General features: G+C 39.1%; 1 pseudogene; it reads left to right on the top strand.

The window, feature by feature from the left end:
- Positions 1-678: 678 nt before the first annotated feature.
- On the top strand, positions 679-1,619 carry LOC100397798 (olfactory receptor 56A1-like; annotated as a pseudogene).
- Positions 1,620-10,907: the final 9,288 nt, after the last annotated feature.

The following is a 10,907-nucleotide window of genomic DNA, read 5'->3' as shown; positions in this document are numbered from 1 at the left end:
AGGATTGCTATTCAGAGGAGGGATAGGTCTTTGATTCTATCAATGCAATGAAGAGATCAAGGAAGTATATGTTGATGGGTTTATGAATCTAATATGGGAAGTAGAGGACTTGTGTCTGATGTTTCTACTGTCTCTATAAAGTGGTTAGAGAGGTTGTCTGAGGGAGGAGATGTTGTATTTGAAAAGAACTTTAAAACTTTGAAAAATTGCTTGGAATGGGTTGAGGAATGAATTAAACAGAGAAGGTTATTGTCATGAATATGTATTATGTATATTAAGTACTCATTTGAGGTTGGTGGTTATACATTTTAATGAGAACAGCCTGCCTTTGAGCCTAACTTTGTATAGGAACATTGACTTGCACCTGTGCAGCTTGGATTAAGTATCTCCAGGATGAGTTGTGTCAGCAGTACAGTAAGTCAGAAAGACAGGGGTTTGGGTGATTCTCTTTTATATTTAATTAATTTTTAACTTTATTTTCTTTTACTTTATAATAGGGTTGGGAGTATATAATAGATTTTTCCATTTCTCATCTATATCTCCCATCAGTATCTCATCAATTTTCTGGATGAGAAAGTGTTGGCAAATATTTTGACAACGTTGTTATCTATTGACCTAATTCTTGTGCCTTATCATACACAAATCCAGGTGAAATTTTCTCAACTGAGAATTTATTTCATGACATTACCCATCAACAACTCCACTGCCCCTGTCTCTGAATTCCTCCTCATCCACTTACCTAACTTCCAGAGTTGGTAGCACTGACTGTCCCTGCCCCTCAGCCTCCTCTTCCTCCTGGCCATGGGGGCCAACGCCATCCTCCTGATCACCATCCAGCTGAAGGCCTCTCTGCACCAGCCCCTGTACTACCTGCTCAGCCTCCTCTCCCTGCTGGACATCATGCTCTGCCTCACTGTCATCCCCAAGGTCCTGGCCATCTTCTGGTTTGGCCTCAGTTCGATCAGCTTCCCTGCCTGCTTCCTGCAGATGTTCATCATGAACAGTTTCCTCCCCATGGAGTCCTGCACGTTCATGGTCATGGCCTATGAGCGTTATGTGGCCATCTGCCACCCACTGCGGTACCCATCCATCATCACTAATCAATTTGTGGCCAAAGCTAGTGTCTTCACTGTGGTGCGGAATGCCCTTTTTACTGCACCCATTCCTATCCTTACTTCCCTGCTCCATTATTGTGGGAAAAATGTCATTGAGAACTGCATCTGTGCCAGCCTGTCTGTGTCCAGGCTCTTCTGTGATAATTTCACCCTTAACAGAATCTACCAATGTGTGGCTGGTTGGACCTTGCTGGGCTCAGATTTCATCCTCATCTATCTGTCTTACACCTTCATTCTAAGAGCTGTGCCTAGATTCAAGGTGAAGGGGGCAGCAGTGAAGGCCCTGAGAACTTGTGGATCTCACTTCATCCTCATCCTTTTCTTCAGCACCTGCTGGTGGTGGCGTTGACAAATGAGGCCAGAAAGAAGGTCCCCATAGACATTCTGATCCTGTTTAATGTCCTCCATTACCTTAGTCCTCCTTCATTAAACCCTATTGCATGTGGGTTTCAAACTAAAGAGTTAAAGCAGGAATTTCAGAAGTTGCTGCAGAGGGGCCTTTAAAAACACAGAAGGGACTCTCTATAGAAACACCTGTTACTGTTTCTATTTCAGGAGCTGTTATTCCAGACCATAAACTAATGCTTAGATACTGAGTTTTTCCTACCTGCTTTTCTCTCTCCAGTATCAGGAATTAGTGAGGGTTCCTTAGTACCTCACAAAAGTTCATTGGCCTAGCTCATCTAACTAACATTCTCAGAGAGTTAATTTTGTGTTTGGATATTTACATATTTGACAATCTCATCCTCACAAAAATTCTGCAGGGTAGGATTATTGTTCCACTTTATATTAGAAAACACAAATTTAGGGAGAGATACTGACAAAGGTCACATTGGATGAGTGGTGGAGTGTCAATTCCTCAGACACTATTGAAGCCCCAGCTCTGCTCTGTAGGCCAGGATCTCTGTATCATTTTCATGAATTTGTTACTGTCAATAGGTCTTCTCTAATCACCCTCCACCTTCAGAGTCAAAAAGAACCAAACAGAGGAACAGAACCCAGAGATGTTGCCACAGTCTTTTTCTGACTGTTTGGGCTTCTGTCACAAAAAGATATTAATCATAGTGCCAGCTTATGCCTGGTGGAAGCCTCACAAACCTTGAAATTCTTTATGGGAAAACCAGAACACTGAGGATTCAACTGGCAGAGGTAGGAATTAGAAGATTAGCAGTGTGGGAAGTGATCAAACTGACTGTAGTAATTTGGGGGCATTCTGTGTACTTGAAACCACACCCTATATGCTTTGGAGCTCAAGAGCCTGGAGTGTATGTATGGCATATTGTTAAACTTCTGGATGTCACAATCTGGTGAAAATGGGTGAGAAAACAACACATTATTGTAGGTGGTAGGGAATGATGTCATTATTTACATGGGTAATAGGGAATTGAGCATTCAGGCTCATTTAAGAACTTTACCCAAAGGTCAGAGATAATTCTTTCTTGCAAAATTTCATAGGTTGAAAGCAGGAGCCACTATATTAAGAGGTCCTCACCAGAACCTCTTAATATCATTTACTCACCAGAACACTGGTTCTGGTGAGTAGATCCCAAAATTATTAAGTTAAAAGCATTTAAATGTAGGCTGGGGCTGCATGGTGGCTCAGGCCTGTTAATCCCAGTACTTTGAGAGGCTGAGGCAAGTGGATCACCTGAGGTCAGGAGTTCCAGACCAGCCTGGCCAACATGGTGAAATCCTGTCTCTACTAAAAATACAAAAATTAGCTGGGTGCAGTGGTGCACACCTGTAGTCCCAACTACTCAGAAGCTGAGGTAGGAGAATTGCTTGAACCTGGGAGGCAGAAGTTGCAGTGAGCCAAGATTGCACTACTGTACACCAGTATGGGTGACAGAGCAAGACTCCATCTCAAAAAATCAAAAAAGGAAGGAAAGAAAGAAAGAAACAAAGAAAGAAAGAAAGAAAGAAAAGGAAAGAAAGGAAGAAAGAAAGAGAGAATAAATGTAGAGGGTACTAATTCCTTGTTTTCATCAAATATGATTTTCTTTGTCCTATCAAATATCTTTTGAATTGCAAATTGCAAATATGGAATAAATAGGGATACATGCCATATGGCATTAGAGTATAACAACTTCTTGGTGCATGGTGGAAAGTAGGGGAGTTGATTCCTTTAATTGTGAAAGGAACGAAAAAATTGTTATAAAGTATTTTATAGAATGAGCAGAACTTGGTTATCAATTGGAAGTTTGGAGTAGATGAGACGAAGAGAAAGATGATTGCATTTTCAAGCTTGTATGCTGACACTTCTGTGGGTTTTGTCAGCTTCACTCTTTGGTTATTCAAGAAATATTGGCATAAGCTTCCCTTTTTCATGGGTGACGATAGATATTGGGCTCTTCAGAACGAAAGTCAGAGATAATTCTTATTTGCAAAATTTCGTACAGTGGAAGTAAGGGCCACTATAATTTAATCTCTTGTCTTCATCAAACATGATTTTCTTTGTCCTGTGAAATAATCTTTTGCATGTCAAATTGCAAATATTAGATGAACTAAAGCTTCAGCTGGGAGACAGATCTCTGCTAACTGTGGAGATGGATGAGGCTCATCCAGCTACAAATCCAACCAGGAGCCCAGCGAGGAGATAGTCACCCTTGCTGGACCTTGCTTTCACTCTAGGGAATTTTAACCTTGAGGTTGTGCTAGCATAGCTTCGTGAGAAAAGATTTGTACTTACATGGTCTTCCCTAAGATACTCTCGTTAACTGTGGTCACACATCTGATTGTACACACAAGAAAGAAAGTTTGGGTACGCTTTTTACGCATACCCAAATGCCAATTTTTTTCAGCTTTGTGTTTTTTCCTTTTTTTTAAATTTTTTATTATTATACTTTAAGTTCTGTGATACATGTGCAGAACATGCAGGTTTGTTACATGCCATGGTGGTTTGTTGCACCCATCAACCCATCATCTACGTTAGATATTTCTCCTAATGCTATTCCTCCCCAATCCCCCCATCCCGAACAGGTCCCAGTGTGTGATGTTCCCCTCCCTGTGTCCGTGTGTTGTCATTGTTCAACTCCCACTTATGAGTGAGAACATGCGGTGTTTGGTTTTCTGTTCTTGTGTTAGTCTGTGGAGAATGATGGTTTCCAGCTTTATCCATGTCCCTGCAAAGGACATGAACTCATCTTTTTAAATGGCTGCATAGTATTCCATGGTGTATATGTGCCACATTTCTTTATCCAGTATATCACTGATGGACCCAAATGCCTCTCTTAATCCTGAAGGTCCTGCATTTGTTGCATTTCACTTGATTCCCATTTCTGGATGCCGCAGCCCTTCTCCTATCCTAACATTTATTTTCATCAAAGTTTTTAGATACATTTTGGAGTCTCCAAATCATTCTGACCTCAGGTTTCTACAGATGTATATTTTCCTTCATTGTGGTGCATAGTCCTTCTAAGATACAAAAGCTTCAGCTGTGAAATAGATCTCTCTTGACTGTGGAGAAGGATGAGGCGTATGCAGCCACAAATCCAACCATGAACTCAGAGAGGAAAGAGGAGTTAGATTGTGCTTTGATTTGCTTGTATAGCATGATTTTATATACTCAAGAGGGACTTTAGCTTGTCAGTATGAAGTAACAGGAACTAGATTTACCCTGTCCCTTGAAATAACTAAAAAATTAAACAAAATATATGAAATAATGGTTCTGAAGACATTGTACATCATGCAATGGAGGACAGTGATCTCCAAGATATAGGAAACAAACAAGGTGAGTCTTGTTTACTGGAGAGAGATTGTTCCAATTCATTAGGGAGAGATTCCAGGCTATGTCAAAGGGAGGGCAAACTCAGCGGCAGCCTGGCAATTTCTCTGTGTGGAGAAGGGAAGGAGTCCAAGGCAGCTAGAGTTCACAAGGCAGAGTACTAAGAAAGAGAAAACTGCATAGAAAGAGAATCTCAAAGATTTATAGAAATTCCCCCTTGAGTGTTCAGCAATGTACTGATTAGCATATGCATGTGAGGAAGCTTCATAAAGGGCTAAATATCTGAAATAAATTAGATGTCTTCTATTGAGGAAGAAATGGACAGGGGATGTTACTGAGTTGGAAATGGGTGTTGGAGAGACAACTAACAGAGTCAAGCATGTAAGAAAACAGTAAAATTCTTTATAATATTCTGAATAAGTTTTATGCCAATTAATTTGAAAAACTAAAAATTTAAAAATCACCAGTAGCTTCAGATAATAAAACTCAATATATCAATAACCATTAAAAATTTAAATATTAATCAAAGACCTTTCCCCAACAAAAGCTTCAGTATACTATGGGTTTATAGATGAGTTCTAGAATTTTAAGAAATGGATAATCTCTATCATGTATACATTCTTCAAGGTAATAGAAAAAGAAGAAAAATTTTTACCAACATATTTTATGAAGCTGGAGTGACCTTGTCTCTAAAACTGGATAATGACAGTTCAAACAGTGCAGTGCCTCAACTATGCATTTCATTGCAAGGCAACCCAAAGCCAGTCAGCCCATTGTGTAATCAGCCCATTCCCCATGGGAACCTTATCTCTCAGTAGGAGGTGGGGATGTTCCCATATCTTCCAGGTGGTCAAGGGCATGCTTCTCTGATCCAAGTATGTGAAGAGCCAAGTATCCTTCTGTAACTGCCATCTGCCATCCCTTAAAGTAAATTTCCTACTTAATTATTACACACCAAGGCTAAAACCTCTCCCATAACACAAAGTAATTTTTGATAACCCCAAAAGTCAAAACCATCAGATAACACAATGCAAAACAAAACAATGTCTTAGATTTTTAGAGGGATCTAGTGTCTTTCAATTCCTGGGCTTCTGTGAGGAAAACAGGTTTTTCCTAGAATGGGGTCTGTGGTGCCTCCTCTGCTTTTCCCTAGGAGTTCCAGGCTGTTAGAATTTATCTTAGGTTCTCTTGTGTGGGCATCAAGAGTGGGCAGGAGACATGATGGAGAAAAATAATTCAGTCTACTGAGAAGAAAAAAACTTTTGGAAGAACACAATTCAAGAAGAGATAGAGACCTCTTAAATATACATAACTTGGATATTTGTTTTAAATTAAGCTGATTTTAACTATAGAGCTATTTTTTCTAAAAAAAATCATTTCATATCTCTTATTACCAGACTATAACCAGGACAGGCAATATTTCTGACATTTGAACTCTACCATAGCTAGCTTCCCACATGAAATTAATAAGTTTTAACTAAGGTTCTATCTTAACTGTGGATGCATAAGGTATCTCAAAGAGATGGTAAGCAGTTTTTATTTTTACAAAATTTGGAATCTCCCCAAGGGTAGTTCAGGGAAAGGAAAATTCAAGATAGGAAATCAGAAGCTACCCATGGGGGGAAAAACTCTCAATAAATGGGAAAGTTACACAAGTAACAAACCAGAAAGAAATCTTTCCAGAAGCCAAGAATTGAGCCCTTGCCACCACTGTTGAAAGATAAAGCCTTAGCTACTGAGTTACACAGCATTGAGCAGTTTCTATTGCTCTTTCCAGAAGTCTAGAGCAGCCAATTTCAAGCATGAAAAGGCTTTTAACTGTTCAAGATATTTTTTAGGGCTAACTAATGTGAATACCCAAATTTCTGTCCTCTAAATGGTGGAGACCAAGAGAAAGTATCCCCACATGGTCACAAGGTTAAGCTCTTAAAGACACAAAACAAGACAGAGAAGTTTCATTGAGTATTGGTTTCAGGGACACACAAGGAAGTTTGTAACTGATTAGCCTGCCAGGCTGGCTTGAAAGCAGGCTTATAGGGATCGCAAACCCATGTTCTATTCTGTGATACCCCTCTCTCCATTACAGAAAAAAAAATTATAGCACAAAGTGTACCAGATTTGCTACAACTTATAGTCTCACAAATCCTTTTTTCTATCAATCAAACTCACAGAGAGAGAGAGAGAGAGACCAGAAACTTAGCTGGTCAGAATTTCTTACCCTTTTTGCCATCATGGTTTCTGGGTTCCCTTTCTCTGTAGCTTCCAGAAGAATGGAGCAGCTTTTGATGACCCTGCTCTCTGTGCCATAACTGTGGGGGTCGAGCCACTTTACAAAAGGAAATTACTCTTTTCTGTTTTATGGCACCATAGGCAAAAGATTCTCAATTTTTCAAGATATTGCCCAATGGGCTACATGGGGAACCAAATTAACATTTTCCATTTCAGCAAAATATGCCAAACAAAACAGACACTACTCACCTCGTTCAGCACCAGTATCAGCCTGGAGAGCTCAGACTTTCTCCTGTTTGTCCCTGTTATCTTTAATCCACTCCAGGTAAGGAAGGATGACCTCTGAATGTTAAGTCACAGTGGGTGAAATGTTTCTGGGCAAGGCACGGAGCAGATCAGTCACCTTGAACCAGGCTTGCTGAGCTTGCTTTAGAGCTCAACAAATGTGACCAGACAAATGAGGGTTTTCTGACTTAGGCCTGCTGGACTTCCATCAGCAATTCCTTCTGAGATTCCCTTCAAATGTATAAACATGTACAAAGATGAGTTGGACAGGAGGCCCTCCAAATAAGATCCCTAGCCAAGAGCTCCAGGCGTATCCCTTCCAAACTATCCTGCTATTCTCTGTTTGAGAAATCTCACCCAAATCTTCCTGACTGAGAAGTCTCCCAAACCAAAACTCTTACTTATAGTTATCAATTACTTAATTTGTATGCATTTCTTTTTCTTTTTTTTTCAACTTTTAGTTTCAGGGGTACATGAGCAGGGTTGTTATATAGGTAAATTACATGTCACAAGGGTTTGGTGTACAGATCATTTTGTTACCCAGATAATAAGCATTATACCCAATAGGCAGTTCTTTGATCTTCACCCTCGCCCCAACCTCCACCCTCAAGTAGGCCCTGGAGTCTGTTGTTTGCCTCTTTGTGTCCATATGTACTCAATGTTTAGCTCCCACTTGTAAGTGAGAACATGTGGTGTTTGGTTTTCTGTTCCTGTACTGACTTGCTCAGGATAATGGCCTCCAGCTCCTTCCATCTTGCCGCAAAAGACATGACCTTGTTCTTTTTATGGCTGTGTAGTATTCCATGGTGTGTATGCAGTATATTTCTTTATTCAGTCTACCATTTATGCCCATCTAGGTTGATTCCATATCTTTGCTATTGTGAATAGTGCTACAGTGAACATACAAATGCATATGTCTTTGTGGTAAAACTATGTATATAATCCTTTGGATATATACCCATTAATGGTTTCTGAATTTATGTGTTTAATTTATGTGTTTGATTTCTGAGTCAAGTGGTAGTTCTGTTTTAAGTTCCTTGAGAAACTGCCAAACTGTTTTCCACAGTGGCTGAACTAATTTACATTTCTACTGGTAGTGTGTAAGCATTCCATTTTTCTCCACAACCTTACCAGCATTTGTTATCTTTTTACTTTTTTAATAATAGCCGTTCTGATGGGTGTGAGATGGTATCTCATTGTGGTTTTTATTTGCATTTCTTTAATTACTAGTAATGTTGAGCATTGTTTCATACGTTTTTTGGCCACATCTTCTTTTGAAAAGTGTCTGTCCATGTCCTTTGCCTATTTTTTAATGGAGTTTTTGGTTTTTGCTTCTTAATTCGTTTAAGTTCCTTCCAGATGCTGGATATTAGACCTTTTTCAGATGGATAGTTTGTAAATATTTTCTCCCATTCTGTAGGTTGTCTGTTTACCCTGTTGATAGTTTCTTTTGCTGTCCAGAAGTTTAATTAGGCCCCATTTTTCAGTTTTCATTTCGTGGTATGCATTTATTTTTCATCAGAATGTCATTTGAAGAATGAGAATGCAATGGGATTCCCATTACTGGTAAACTGGAAAATGGTTGTGCGCTTAGTTCGGCCTGTACCCAAAACTTAACCTTTCTTGTTTACACTCCCAGTTTAGACTTATCTCATTTTTGTGGTTCGTTCCCTCAAAAATTTAGATTTGAAACACTCTGCACTTTTTATCTTCAGGCTCAATTTTTCAGGAATCCCTAGCAAAACTGAAACTGCTGAATATCAAGACCATCAACTCATCCTTCTCTTGTCTTGACTTTTTTTTTTTTTTTTTTGCTTAGCTTAGATTGTATGGCCCATCATTTAATGACACTCCTGGAAATAGCCTAACCTTTTTTCTCTCCATCCATTGTATTATTTGAAAACACCAAAATTTTGTTTGAATACAAATATCTGTCTCCTCTGTGAGAGTCTGAAACTTGTCAGAAAAAAATCCCTTAATAAAGTTATTGGTTTCACATTAAATTTATCATCACAAACTTCAGATGTAACTTCAACACTATTCAAAAATCTTACTATGTGATGTCACTAAGGTAAATGGGCCCATATCCACCAAGTTTCCCAAGACGGAGTCCGAAGAATCATATTTGATTTCTACACTAATTACTTTGTTTTTTCTTCACCAGTATATCTACTTGACTGTTCGCCCCAAATTTGCCCACCCCCTTTCATTTCCTCTGCCACCAACCTGCTCTAGGCCATCTCTTGCCTGGATTAAATGACAGCCTTTACCTGGCTGCCCTGCCTCTGCTCTTGTTTCCATACCACTCTGTGTTAAGACCTTTTTGACTCACTTGACCTGAAGTGACCCTCCCATCAAGATTTCATATATAGGCCGGTGTGGTGGCTCACGCCTGTAATCCCAGCACTTTGGGAGGCCGAGGTGGGTGGATCACGAGGTCAAGAGATGGAGACCATCCTGGTCAACATGGTGAAACCCCGTCTCTACTAAAAATACAAAAAATTAGCTGGGCATAGTGGGGCATGCCTGTAATCCCAGCTACTCAGGAGGCTGAGGCAGGAGAATTGCCTGAACCCAGGAGGCGGAAGTTGCGGTGACCGAGATCGTGCCATTGCACTCCAGCCTGGGTAACAAGAGCGAAACTCCGTCTCCAAAAAAAAAAAAAAAAATTCATATATTTCCTTTTGTATAATTATCAAAGTTTTCTGAATTTAGGTGTTTTATATTTTATTTGTCATCAAAATAATAAAATCTAAAAAATAATTTAAAAATACATAATATACGCATGTGGTTCAAATTTAAAAAGCTAAAATGTTATTTATGATAAGGAATTCATTCTCTGTATCAGTTACTATTATTTTTGACTGCACATAATACAAGGCCCAAATAGTGATGGCTTAAACACATTAGAATTTTCTTCTTCTTCATATAACGGAAGTGCAGGGATGGACATCTAGAGTTGAAATTAGATCATCACAAAGATATCAATGCCCCAGTTTCTCTCTTTCTGCTTTGCTAACTTTTATGACCAAAGTCACTGATAGTTTAAGGTATCTGCTGGAAAGCTAGGCATCATTACTGTGCCCGTTCCATGAGGAAGGAGGTGAGAGGATGGTGGGGCATATAATTTTCATTCTCAGTTGAATTAGTTCACATCAAAGAGTCTTCTTGGGGTTCCACCACATAACATCAATTAACATCTGGAATCTGAGAAGTGTAGTATTTTTGAGTATACATGAGTACCCCAATAAAATCATGATTTTTGTTACTAAGGAATAATATGGAATATTGAGTAAGCAGTTAGCAACCTATAATATACTATTCTATTCCTGTCTTTCAAGCACACATTTGTCCTTCCCAGGGGCAACTATTACCAATTTCTTGTGTCTCCTTCCAGAGTCAACTTGATTATACATAAGAATGTATATATATATACACACACACACATACACACTTATGTATTTATATATTGTGAGTGTATAAGTATTTACATGTATTGGATGTATTTGTATCTATGGATAAATACTCTTATAAACAGCATTACAACATAACTT

The sequence above is a fragment of the Callithrix jacchus genome, chromosome 10 (genome assembly GCF_049354715.1).
Source record: "Callithrix jacchus isolate 240 chromosome 10, calJac240_pri, whole genome shotgun sequence".
Taxonomy (NCBI): domain Eukaryota; kingdom Metazoa; phylum Chordata; class Mammalia; order Primates; family Cebidae; genus Callithrix; species Callithrix jacchus.
The sequence above is the reverse complement of the archived record's forward strand: the minus strand, read 5'-3'. Positions and strand labels throughout refer to the sequence as shown.